Raw genomic sequence first — 13,076 nt, 5'->3', positions numbered from 1 at the left:
GTACTGCCGTTCCCAGTAGTAAGATCTGCGTGAAAAACGAAGGGGGGCTTGCCATGATGTTGATAGATGGTCAGCCGACATGCCCATTAAAGTGTTGATGGCTCGTTGGTCTTCTTATGCAGGCCGAGGGGGGCGGTGGCGTCCCGTCAGTGATCCTGGAAGTGACGTGGTCCCACGACACCGGCGCGCACGCTCCGAAGTGCAACTTCACTGCGCAGGCTCCCGGGGTTGGCTATGGAGTGACTAGGTGCGAGAATCTGTCAGGTGCTTCGGCTGGTACTGCCGTTCCCAGTAGTAAGATCTGCGTGAAAAACGAAGGGGGGCTTGCCATGATGTTGATAGATGGTCAGCCGACATGCCCATTAAAGTGTTGATGGCTCGTTGGTCTTCTTATGCAGGCCGAGGGGGGCGGTGGCGTCCCGTCAGTGATCCTGGAAGTGACGTGGTCCCACGACACCGGCGCGCACGCTCCGAAGTGCAACTTCATTGCGCAGGCTCCAGGTGTTGGATATGAAGTGACTATGTGCGAGAATCTGTCAGGTGCTTCGGCTGGTACTGCCATTTCCAGTAGTAGGATCTGCGTGATACACGCAAAAGGGTTTGTCATGACGTTGACAATAGGCCAGCCGGCGTGCCCATTAAAGTGTTGATGGCTCGCTGGTCTTCCTATGTAGGCCAAGGGGGACGGTCGCGTCCCGTCAGTGATCCTGGCAGTGACATGGTCCGACGAAAACAGCGCGCACCCTCCGAAGTGCAACTTCATAACGCAGGCTCCGGTGGATGGCTTTGGTGTGACTAGCGATAATCTGCCAGGTGCTTCGTCTGGTACTGCCGTTTCCAGTAGTAGGATCTGCGTGATACACGCAAGAGGATTTGTCATGACGTTGACAAATGGCCATCCGGCATGCCCATTTAAGTGTTGATGGCTCGCAGGTCTTCTTATGAAGGCCGAGGGAGATGGTCGCGTCCCGTCAGTGATCCTGGCAGTGACATGGTGCGACGACAACAGCGCGCACGCTCCGAAGTGCAACTTCACTGCGCAGGCTCCCGGGGTTGGCTATGGAGTGACTAGGTGCGAGAATCTGTCAGGTGCTTCGGCTGGTACTGCCGTTCCCAGTAGTAAGATCTGCGTGAAAAACGAAGGGGGGCTTGCCATGATGTTGATAGATGGTCAGCCGACATGCCCATTAAAGTGTTGATGGCTCGTTGGTCTTCTTATGCAGGCCGAGGGGGGCGGTGGCGTCCCGTCAGTGATCCTGGAAGTGACGTGGTCCCACGACACCGGCGCGCACGCTCCGAAGTGCAACTTCATTGCGCAGGCTCCAGGGGTTGGATATGAAGTGACTATGTGCGAGACTCTGTCAGGTGCTTCGGCTGGTACTGCCATTTCCAGTAGTAGGATCTGCGTGATACACGCATAAGGGTTTGTCATGACGTTGACAAATGGCCAGCCGGCGTGCCCATAAAAGTGTTGATGGCTCGCTGGTCTTCCTATGTAGGCCGAGGGGGACGGTCGCGTCCCGTCAGTGATCCTGGCAGTGACATGGTCCGACGACAACAGCGCGCACCTTCCGAAGTGCAACTTCATTACGCAGGCTCCGGTGGATGGCTTTGGTGTGACTAGCGATAATCTGCCAGGTGCTTCGGCTGGTACTGCCGTTCCCAGTAGTAGGATCTGCGTAAAAAACGCAATGGGGGTTTCTCATGATGTTGACAGATGGTCCGCCGACATACCCACTAAAGGGTTGATGGCTCGCTGGTCTTCTTATGTAGGCCGCGGGGGGCGGTGGCGTCCGGTCAGTGATCCTGACAGTAACGTGGTCCCACGACACCAGCACGCACGCTCCGAAGTGCAACTTCACTGCGCAGGCTTCGGGGGTTGGCTATGGAGTGACAAGGTGCGAGAATCTGTCAGGTGCTTCGGCTGGTACTGCCGTTCCCAATAGTAAGATCTGCGTGAAAAACGAAAGGGGGTTTGTCATGATGTTGACAGATGGTCAGCCGACATGCCCACTAAAGTGTTGATGGCTCGTTGGTCTTCTTATGCAGGCCGAGGGGGGCGGTGGCGTCCCGTCAGTGATCCTGGAAGTGACATGGTCCCACGACACCAGCGCGCACGCTCCGAAGTGCAACTTCATTGCGCAGGCTCCAGGGGTTGGATATGAAGTGACTATGTGCGAGAATCTGTCAGGTGCTTCGGCTGGTACTCCCATTTCCAGTAGTAGGATCTGCGTGATACACGCAAAACGGTTTGTCATGACGTTGACAAATGGCCAGCCTGCGTGCCCATTAAAGTGTTGATGGCTCGCTGGTCTTCCTATGTAGGCCGAGGGGGACGGTCGCGTCCCGTCAGTGATCCTGCCAGTGACATGGTCTGACGAAAACAGCGCGCACCCTCCGAAGTGCAACTTCATAACGCAGGCTCCGGTGGATGGCTTTGGTGTGACTAGCGATAATCTGCCAGGTGCTTCGGCTGGTACTGCCGTTTCCAGTAGTAGGATCTGCGTGGTACACGCAAGAGGGTTTGTCATGATGTTGACAGAAGGCCAGCCGGCATGCCCCTTTAAGTGTTGATGGCTCGCAGGTCTTCTTATGTAGGCCGAGGGGGACGGTCGCGACCCGTCAGTGATCCTGGCAGTGACATGGTGCGACGACAACAGCGCGCACGCTCCGAAGTGCAACTTCACTACGCAGCCTCCGGGGGATGGCTATGGTATGACTATGGGGGAAAATCTATCAGGTGCATCGGCTGGTACTGCCGTTCCCAGTTGTAGGATCGGCGTGAAAAACGCGAGGGGGTTTTTCATGATGTTGACAGATGGTCCGCCGACATACCCACTAAAGGGTTGATGTCTCGCTGGTCTTCTTATGTAGGCCGTGGGGGGCGGTGGCGTCCGGTCAGTGATCCTGACAGTGACGTGGTCCCACGACACCAGCACGCACGCTCCGAAGTGTAACTTCACTGCGCAGGCTCCGGGGGTTGGCTATGGAGTGACTATGTGCGAGAATCTGTCAGGTGCTTCGGCTGGTACTGCCGTTTCCAGTAGTAGGATCTGCGTGATACACGCAAGAGTGTTTGTCATGACGTTGACAAATGGCCATCCGGCATGCCCATTAAAGTGTTGGTGGCTCGCTGGTCTTCTTATGTAGGCCGAGGGGGACGGTCGCGTCTCGTCAGTGATCCTGGCAGTCACATGGTCCGACGACAACAGCGCGCACCCTCCGAAGTGCAACTTCATTACGCAGGCTCCGGTGGATGGCTTTGGTGTGACTAGCGATAATCTGCCAGGTGCTTCGGCTGGTACTGCCGTTCCCAGTAGTAGGATCTGCGTAAAAAACGCAAGGGGGTTTTTCATGATGTTGGCAGATGGTCCGCCGACATACCCACTAAAATGTTGATGGCTCGCTGGTCTTCTTATGTAGGCCGCGGGGGGCGGTGGCGTCCGGTCAGTGATCCTAACAGTGACGTGGTCCCACGACACCAGCACGCACGCTCCGAAGTGCAACTTCACTGTGCAGGCTCCGGGGGTTGGCTATGGAGTGACTAGGTACGAGAATCTGTCAGGTGCTTCGGCTGGTACTGCCTTTCCCAGTAGTAAGATGTGCGTGAAAAACGAAAGGGGGTTTGTCATGATGTTGACAGATGTTCAGCCGACATGCCCACTAAACTGTTGATGGATCGTTGGTCTTCTTATGCAGGCCGAGGGGGGCGGTGGCGTCCCGTCAGTGATCCTGGAAGTGACGTGGTCCCACGACACCAGCGCGCACGCTCCGAAGTGCAACTTCGTTGCGCAGGCTCCAGGGGTTGAATATGAAGTGACTATGTGCGAGAATCTGTCAGGTGCTTCGGCTGGTACTGCCATCTCCAGTAGTAGGATCTGCGTGATACACGCAAGAGGGTTTGTCATGACGTTGACAAATGGCCATCCGGCATGCCCATTAAAGTGTTGATGGCTCGCTGGTCTTCTTATGTAGGCCGAGGGGGACGGTCGCGTCCCGTCAGTGATCCTGGCAGCGACATGGTGCGAAGACAACAGCGCGCACACTCCGAAGTGCAACTTCACTACGCAGCCTCCGGGGGATGGCTTTGGTGTGACTATGGGGGAAAATCTGTCAGGGGCATCGGCTGGTACTGGCGTTCCCAGTTGTAGGATCTGCGTGAAAAACGCTAGGGTGTTTTTCATGATGTTGACAGATGGTCCGCCGACATACCCACTAAAGGGTTGATGGCTCGCTGGTCTTCTTATGTAGGCCGCGGGGGGCGGTGGCGTCCGGTCAGTGATCCTGACAGTGACGTGGTCCCACGACGCCAGCACGCACGCTCCGAAGTGCAACTTCACTGCGCAGGCTCCGGGGGATGGCTATGGAGTGACTAGGTGCGAGAATCTTTCAGGTGCTTCGGCTGGTACTGCCGTTCCCAGTAGTAAGATCTGCGTGAAGAACGAAAGGGGGTTTGTCATGATGTTGACAGATTATCAGCCGACATGCCCACTAAAGTGCTGATGGCTCGTTGGTCTTCTTATGCAGGCCGAGGGGGGCGGTGGCGTCCCGTCAGTGATCCTAGAAGTGACATGGTCCCACGACACCAGCGCGCACGCTCCGAAGTGCAACTTCATTGCGCAGGCTCGAGGGGTTGGATATGCAGTGACTATGTGCGAGAATCTGTGAGGTGCTTCAGCTGGTACTCCCATTTCCAGTAGTAGGATCTGCGTGATACACGCAAAACGGTTTGTCATGACGTTGACAAATGGCCAGCCGGCGTGCCCATTAAAGTGTTGATGGCTCGCTGGTCTTCCTATGTAGGCCGAGGGGGACGGTCGCGTCCCGTCAGTGATCATGGCAGTGACAACGTCTGACGACAACAGCGCGCACCCTCCGAAATGCAACTCCATAACGCAGGCTCCGGTGGATGGCTTTGGTGTGACTAGCGATAATCTGCCAGGTGCTTCGGCTGTTACTGCCGTTTCCAGTAGTAGGATCTGCGTGATACACACAAGAGGGTTTGTCATGACGTTGACAGAAGGCCAGCCGGCATGCCCATTTAAGTGTTGATGGCTCGCAGGTCTTCTTATGTAGACCGAGGGGGACGGTCGCGTCCCGTCAGTGATCCTGGCAGTGACACGGTGCGACGACAACAGCGCGCACCCTCCGAAGTGCAACTTCATTACGCAGGCTCCGGTGGATGGCTTTGGTGTGACTAGCGATAATCTGCCAGGTGCTTCGGCTGGTACTGCCGTTCGCAGTAGTAGGATCTGCGTAAAAAACGCAAGGGGGTTTTTCATGATGTTGACAGATGGTCCGCCGGCATGCCCATTTAAGTGTTGATGGCTCGCAGGTCTTCTTATGTAGGCCGAGGGGGACGGTCGCGTCCCGTCAGTGATCCTGGCAGTGACATGGTGCGACGACAACAGCACGCACGCTCCGAAGTGCAACTTCACTGCGCAGGCTCCGGGGGTTGGCTATGGAGTGACTAGGTGCGAAAATCTGTCAGGTGCTTCGGCTGGTACTGCCGTTCCCAGTAGTAAGATCTGCGTGAAAAACGAAAGGGGGTTTGTCATGATGTTGACAGATGGTCAGCCGACATGCCCACTAAAGTGTTGATGGCTCGTTGGTCTTCTTATGCAGGCCGAGGGGGGCGGTGGCGTCGCGTCTGTGATCCTGGAAATGACATGGTCCCACGATACCAGCGCGCACGCTCCGAAGTGCGACTTCATTGCGCAGGCTCCAGGGGTTGGATATGAAGTGACTATGTGCGAGAATCTGTCAGGTGCTTCGGCTGGTACTCCCATTTCCAGTAGTAGGATCTGCGAGATACACGCAAAACGGTTTGTCATGACATTGACAAATGGCCAGCCGGCGTGCCCATTAAGGTGTTGATGGCTCGCTGGTCTTCCTATGTAGGCCGAGGGGGACGGTCGCGTCCCGTCAGTGATCCTGGCAGTGACAACGTCTGACGACAACAGCGCGCACCCTCCGAAGTGCAACTTCATAAAGCAGGCTCCGGTGGATGGCTTTGGTGTGACTAGCGATAATCTGCCAGGTGCTTCGGCTGGTACTGCCGTTTCGAGTAGTAGGATCTGCGTGATACAAGCAAGAGGGTTTGTCATGACGTTGACAGAAGGCCAGCCGGCATGCCCTTTAAGTGTTGATGGCTCGCAGGTCTTCTTATGTAGGCCGAGGGGGACGGTCGCGTCCCGTCAGTGATCCTGGCAGTGACATGGTGCGACGACAACAGCGCCCACGCTCCGAAGTGCAACTTCACTACGCAGCCTCCGGGGGATGGCTTTGGTGTGACTATAGGGGAAAATCTATCAGGTGCATCGGCTGGTACTGCCGTTCCCAGTTGTAGGATCTGCGTGAAAAACGCGAGGGGGTTTTTCATGATGTTGACAGATGGTCCGCCGACATACCCACTAAAGGGTTGATGTCTCGCTGGTCTTCTTATGTAGGCCGAGGGGGGCGGTGGCGTCCGGTCAGTGATCCTGACAGTGACGTGGTCCCACGACACCAGCACGCACGCTCCGAAGTGCAACTTCACTGCGCAGGCTCCGGGGGTTGGCTATGGAGTGACTATGTGCGAGAATCTGTCAGGTGCTTCGGCTGGTACTGCCGTTTCCAGTAGTAGGATCTGCGTGATACACGCAAGAGTGTTTGTCATGACGTTGACAAATGGCCATCCGGCATGCCCATTAAAGTGTTGATGGCTCGCTGGTCTTCTTATGTAGACCGAGGGGGACGGTCGCGTCTCGTCAGAGATCCTGGCAGTGACATGGTCCGACGACAACAGCGCGCACCCTCCGAAGTGCAACTTCATTACGCAGGCTCCGGTGGATGGCTTTGGTGTGACTAGCGATAATCTTCCAGGTGCTTCGGCTGGTACTGCCGTTCCCAGTAGTAGGATCTACGTAAAAAACGCAAGGGGGTTTTTCATGATGTTGACAGATGGTCCGCCGACATACCCACTAAAATGTTGATGGCTCGCTGGTCTTCTTATGTAGGCCGCGGGGGGCGGTGGCGTCCGGTCAGTGATCCTGACAGTGACGTGGTCCCATGACACCAGCACGCACGCTCCGAAGTGCAACTTCACTGCGCAGGCTCCGGGGGTTGGCTATGGAGTGACTATGCGCGAGAATCTGTCAGGTGCTTCGGCTGGTACTGCCATTTCTAGTAGTAGGATCTGCGTGATACACGCAAAAGGGTTTGTCATGACGTTGACAAATGGCCAGCCGGCGTGCCCATTAAAGTGTTGATGGCTCGCTGGTCTTCCTATGTAGGCCGAGGGGGACGGTCGCGTCCCGTCAGTGATCCTGGCAGTGACATGGTCCGACGACAACAGCGCGCACCCTCCGAAGTACAACTTCATAACGCAGGCTCCGGTGGATGGCTTTGGTGTGACTAGCGATAATCTGCCAGGTGCTTCGGCTGGTACTGCCGTTTCCAGTAGTAGGATCTGCGTGATACACACAAGAGGGTTTGTCATGACGTTGACAGAAGGCCAGCCGGCATGCCCATTTAAGTGTTGCTGGCTCGCAGGTCTTCTTATGTAGGCCGAGGGGGACGGTCGCGTCCCGTCAGTGATCCTGGCAGTGACATGGTGCGACGACAACAGCGCGCACCCTCCGAAGTGCAACTTCATTACGCAGGCTCCGGTGGATGGCTTTGGTGTGACTAGCGATAATCTGCCAGGTGCTTCGGCTGGTACTGCCGTTCGCAGTAGTAGGATCTGCGTAAAGAACGCAAGGGGGTTTTTCATGATGTTGACAGATGGTCCGCCGACATACCCACTAAAGGGTTGATGGCTCGCTGGTCTTCTTATGTAGGCCGCGGGGGGCGGTGGCGTCCGGTCAGCGATCCTGACAGTGACGTGGTCCCACGACACCAGCACGCACGCTCCGAAGTGCAACTTCACTACGCAGCCTCCGGGGGATGGCTTTGGTGTGACTATGGGGGAAAATCTGGCAGGTGCATAGGCTGGTACTGCCGTTCCCAGTTGCAGGATCTGCGTGAAAAACGCAAGGGGGTTTTTCATGATGTTGACAGATGGTCCACCGACATACCCACTAAAGGGTTGATGGCTCGCTGGTCTTCTTATGTAGGCCGCGGGGGGCGGTGGCGTCCGGTCAGTGATCCTGACCGTGACGTGGTCCCACGACACCAGCACGCACGCTCCGAAGTGCAACTTCACTGCGCAGGCTCCAGGGGTTGGCTATGGAGTGACTATGTGCGAGAATCTGTCAGGTGCTTCGGCTGGTACTGCCATTTCCAGTAGTAGGATCTGCGTGATACACGCAAAAGGGTTTGTCATGACGTTGACAAATGGCCAGCCGGCGTGCCCCTTAAAGCGTTCATGGCTCGCTGGTCTTCCTATGTAGGCCGAGGGGGACGGTCGCGTCCCGTCAGTGATCCTGGCAGTGACATGGTCCGACGACAACAGCGCGCACCCTCCGAAGTGCAACTTCATAACGCAGGCTCCGGTGGATGGCTTTGGTGTGACTAGCGATAATCTGCCAGGTGCTTCGGCTGGTACTGCCGTTCCCAGTAGTAGGATCTGCGTAAAAAACGCAATGGGGGTTTTTCATGATGTTGACAGATGGTCCGCCGACATACCTATAAAGGGTTGATGGCTCGCTGGTCTTCTTATGTAGGCCGCGGGGGGCGGTGGCGCCCGGTCAGTGATCCTGACAGTGACGTGGTCCCAAGACACCAGCACGCACGCTCCGAAGTGCAACTTCACTGCGCAGGCTCCGGGGGTTGGCTATGGAGTGACTAGGTGCGAAAATCTGTCAGGTGCTTCGGCTGGTACTGCCGTTCCCAGTAGTAAGATCTGCGTGAAAAACGAAAGGGGGTTTGTCATGATGTTGACAGATGGTCAGCCGACATGCCCACTAATGTGTTGATGGCTCGTTGGTCTTCTTATGCAGGCCGAGGGGGGCGGTGGCGTCGCGTCAGTGATCCTGGAAGTGACATGGTCCCACGACACCAGCGCGCACGCTCCGAAGTGCAACTTCATTGCGCAGGCTCCAGGGGTTGGATATGAAGTGACTATGTGCGAGAATCTGTCAGGTGCTTCGGCTGGTACTCCCATTTCCAGTAGTAGGATCTGCGAGATACACGCAAAACGGTTTGTCATGACATTGACAAATGGCCAGCCGGCGTGCCCATTAAAGTGTTGATGGCTCGCTGGTCTTCCTATGTAGGCCGAGGGGGACGGTCGCGTCCCGTCAGTGATCCTGGCAGTGACATGGTCTGACGACAACAGCGCGCACCCTCCGAAGTGCAACTTCATAACGCAGGCTCCGGTGGATGGCTTTGGTGTGACCAGCGATAATCTGCCAGGTGCTTCGGCTGGTACTGCCGTTTCGAGTAGTAGGATCTGCGCGATACACGCAAGAGGGTTTGTCATGACGTTGACAGAAGGCCAGCCGGCATGCCCTTTAAGTGTTGATGGCTCGCAGGTCTTCTTATGTAGGCCGAGGGGGACGGTCCCGTCCCGTCAGTGATCCTGGCAGTGACATGGTGCGACGACAACAGCGCGCACGCTCCGAAGTGCAACTTCACTACGCAGCCTCCGGGGGATGACTTTGGTGTGACTATGGGGGAAAATCTATCAGGTGCATCGGCTGGTACTGCCGTTCCCAGTTGTAGGATCTGCGTGAAAAACGCGAGGGGGTTTTTCATGATGTTGACAGATGGTCCGCCGACATACCCACTAAAGGGTTGATGTCTCGCTGGTCTTCTTATGTAGGCCGCGGGGGGCGGTGGCATCCGGTCAGTGATCCTGACAGTGACGTGGTCCCACGACACCAGCACGCACGCTCCGAAGTGCAACTTCACTGCGCAGGCTCCGGGGGTTGGCTATGGAGTGACTATGTGCGAGAATCTGTCAGGTGCTTCGGCTGGTACTGCCGTTTCCAGTAGTAGGATCTGCGTGATACACGCAAGAGTGTTTGTCATGACGTTGACAAATGGCCATCCGGCATGCCCATTAAAGTGTTGATGGCTCGCTGGTCTTCTTATGTAGGCCGAGGGGGACGGTCGCGTCTCGTCAGAGATCCTGGCAGTGACATGGTCCGACGACAACAGCGCGCACCCTCCGAAGTGCAACTTCATTACGCAGGCTCCGGTGGATGGCTTTGGTGTGACTAGCGATAATCTTCCAGGTGCTTCGGCTGGTACTGCCGTTCCCAGTAGTAGGATCTACGTAAAAAACGCAAGGGGGTTTTTCATGATGTTGACAGATGGTCCGCCGACATACCCACTAAAATGTTGATGGCTCGCTGGTCTTCTTATGTAGGCCGCGGGGGGCGGTGGCGTCCGGTCAGTGATCCTGACAGTGACGTGGTCCCATGACACCAGCACGCACGCTCCGAAGTGCAACTTCACTGCGCAGGCTCCGGGGGTTGGCTATGGAGTGACTATGTGCGAGAATCTGTCAGGTGCTTCGGCTGGTACTGCCATTTCTAGTAGTAGGATCTGCGTGATACACGCAAAAGGGTTTGTCATGACGTTGACAAATGGCCAGCCGGCGTGCCCATTAAAGTGTTGATGGCTCGCTGGTCGTCCTATGTAGGCCGAGGGGGACGGTCGCGTCCCGTCAGTGATCCTGGCAGTGACATGGTCCGACGACAACAGCGCGCACCCTCCGAAGTACAACTTCATAACGCAGGCTCCGGTGGATGGCTTTGGTGTGACTAGCGATAATCTGCCAGGTGCTTCGGCTGGTACTGCCGTTTCCAGTAGTAGGATCTGCGTGACACACGCAAGAGGGTTTGTCATGACGTTGACAAATGGCCATCCGGCATGCCCATTAAAGTGTTGATGGCTCGCTGGTCTTCTTATGCATGCCGAGGGGGACGGTCGCGTCCCGTCAGTGATCCTGGCAGTGACATGGTCCAACGACAACAGCGCGCACCCTCCGAAGTGCAACTTCATTACGCAGACTCCGGTGGATGGCTTTGGTGTGACTAGCGATAATCTGCCAGGTGCTTCGGCTGGTACTGCCGTTTCCAGTAGTAGGATCTGCGTGATACACACAAGAGGGTTTGTCATGACGTTGACAGAAGGCCAGCCGGCATGCCCATTTAAGTGTTGATGGCTCGCAGGTCTTCTTATGTAGGCCGAGGGGGACGGTCGCGTCCCGTCAGTGATCCTGGCAGTGACATGGTGCGACGACAACAGCGCGCACCCTGCGAAGTGCAACTTCATTACGCAGGCTCCGGTGGATGGCTTTGGTGTGACTAGCGATAATCTGCCAGGTGCTTCGGCTGGTACTGCCGTTCGCAGTAGTAGGATCTGCGTAAAGAACGCAAGGGGGTTTTTCATGATGTTGACAGATGGTCCGCCGACATACCCACTAAAGGGTTGATGGCTCGCTGGTCTTCTTATGTAGGCCGCGGGGGGCGGTGGCGTCCGGTCAGCGATCCTGACAGTGACGTGGTCCCACGACACCAGCACGCACGCTCCGAAGTGCAACTTCACTACGCAGCCTCCGGGGGATGGCTTTGGTGTGACTATGGGGGAAAATCTGGCAGGTGCATAGGCTGGTACTGCCGTTCCCAGTTGCAGGATCTGCGTGAAAAACGCAAGGGGGTTTTTCATGATGTTGACAGATGGTCCACCGACATACCCACTAAAGGGTTGATGGCTCGCTGGTCTTCTTATGTAGGCCGCGGGGGGCGGTGGCGTCCGGTCAGTGATCCTGACCGTGACGTGGTCCCACGACACCAGCACGCACGCTCCGAAGTGCAACTTCACTGCGCAGGCTCCAGGGGTTGGCTATGGAGTGACTATGTGCGAGAATCTGTCAGGTGCTTCGGCTGGTACTGCCATTTCCAGTAGTAGGATCTGCGTGATACACGCAAAAGGGTTTGTCATGACGTTGACAAATGGCCAGCCGGCGTGCCCCTTAAAGCGTTGATGGCTCGCTGGTCTTCCTATGTAGGCCGAGGGGGACGGTCGCGTCCCGTCAGTGATCCTGGCAGTGACATGGTCCGACGACAACAGCGCGCACCCTCCGAAGTGCAACTTCATAACGCAGGCTCCGGTGGATGGCTTTGGTGTGACTAGCGATAATCTGCCAGGTGCTTCGGCTGGTACTGCCGTTCCCAGTAGTAGGATCTGCGTAAAAAACGCAATGGGGGTTTTTCATGATGTTGACAGATGGTCCGCCGACATACCCACTAAAGGGTTGATGGCTCGCTGGTCTTCTTATGTAGGCCGCGGGGGGCGGTGGCGCCCGGTCAGTGATCCTGACAGTGACGTGGTCCCAAGACACCAGCACGCACGCTCCGAAGTGCAACTTCACTGCGCAGGCTCCGGGGGTTGGCTATGGAGTGACTAGGTGCGAAAATCTGTCAGGTGCTTCGGCTGGTACTGCCGTTCCCAGTAGTAAGATCTGCGTGAAAAACGAAAGGGGGTTTGTCATGATGTTGACAGATGGTCAGCCGACATGCCCACTAATGTGTTGATGGCTCGTTGGTCTTCTTATGCAGGCCGAGGGGGGCGGTGGCGTCGCGTCAGTGATCCTGGAAGTGACATGGTCCCACGACACCAGCGCGCACGCTCCGAGGTGCAACTTCATTGCGCAGGCTCCAGGGGTTGGATATGAAGTGACTATGTGCGAGAATCTGTCAGGTGCTTCGGCTGGTACTCCCATTTCCAGTAGTAGGATCTGCGAGATACACGCAAAACGGTTTGTCATGACATTGACAAATGGCCAGCCGGCGTGCCCATTAAAGTGTTGATGGCTCGCTGGTCTTCCTATGTAGGCCGAGGGGGACGGTCGCGTCCCGTCAGTGATCCTGGCAGTGACATGGTCTGACGACAACAGCGCGCACCCTCCGAAGTGCAACTTCATAACGCAGGCTCCGGTGGATGGCTTTGGTGTGACTAGCGATAATCTGCCAGGTGCTTCGGCTGGTACTGCCGTTTCGAGTAGTAGGATCTGCGTGATACACGCAAGAGGGTTTGTCATGACCTTGACAGAAGGCCAGCCGGCATGCCCTTTAAGTGTTGGTGGATCGCAGGTCTTCTTATGTAGGCCGAGGGGGACGGTCGCGTCCCGTCAGTGATCCTGG

This window comes from Dermacentor variabilis, unplaced genomic scaffold (genome assembly GCF_050947875.1).
Source record: "Dermacentor variabilis isolate Ectoservices unplaced genomic scaffold, ASM5094787v1 scaffold_13, whole genome shotgun sequence".
NCBI lineage: Eukaryota > Metazoa > Arthropoda > Arachnida > Ixodida > Ixodidae > Dermacentor > Dermacentor variabilis.
This window is presented reverse-complemented; position numbering follows the sequence as displayed.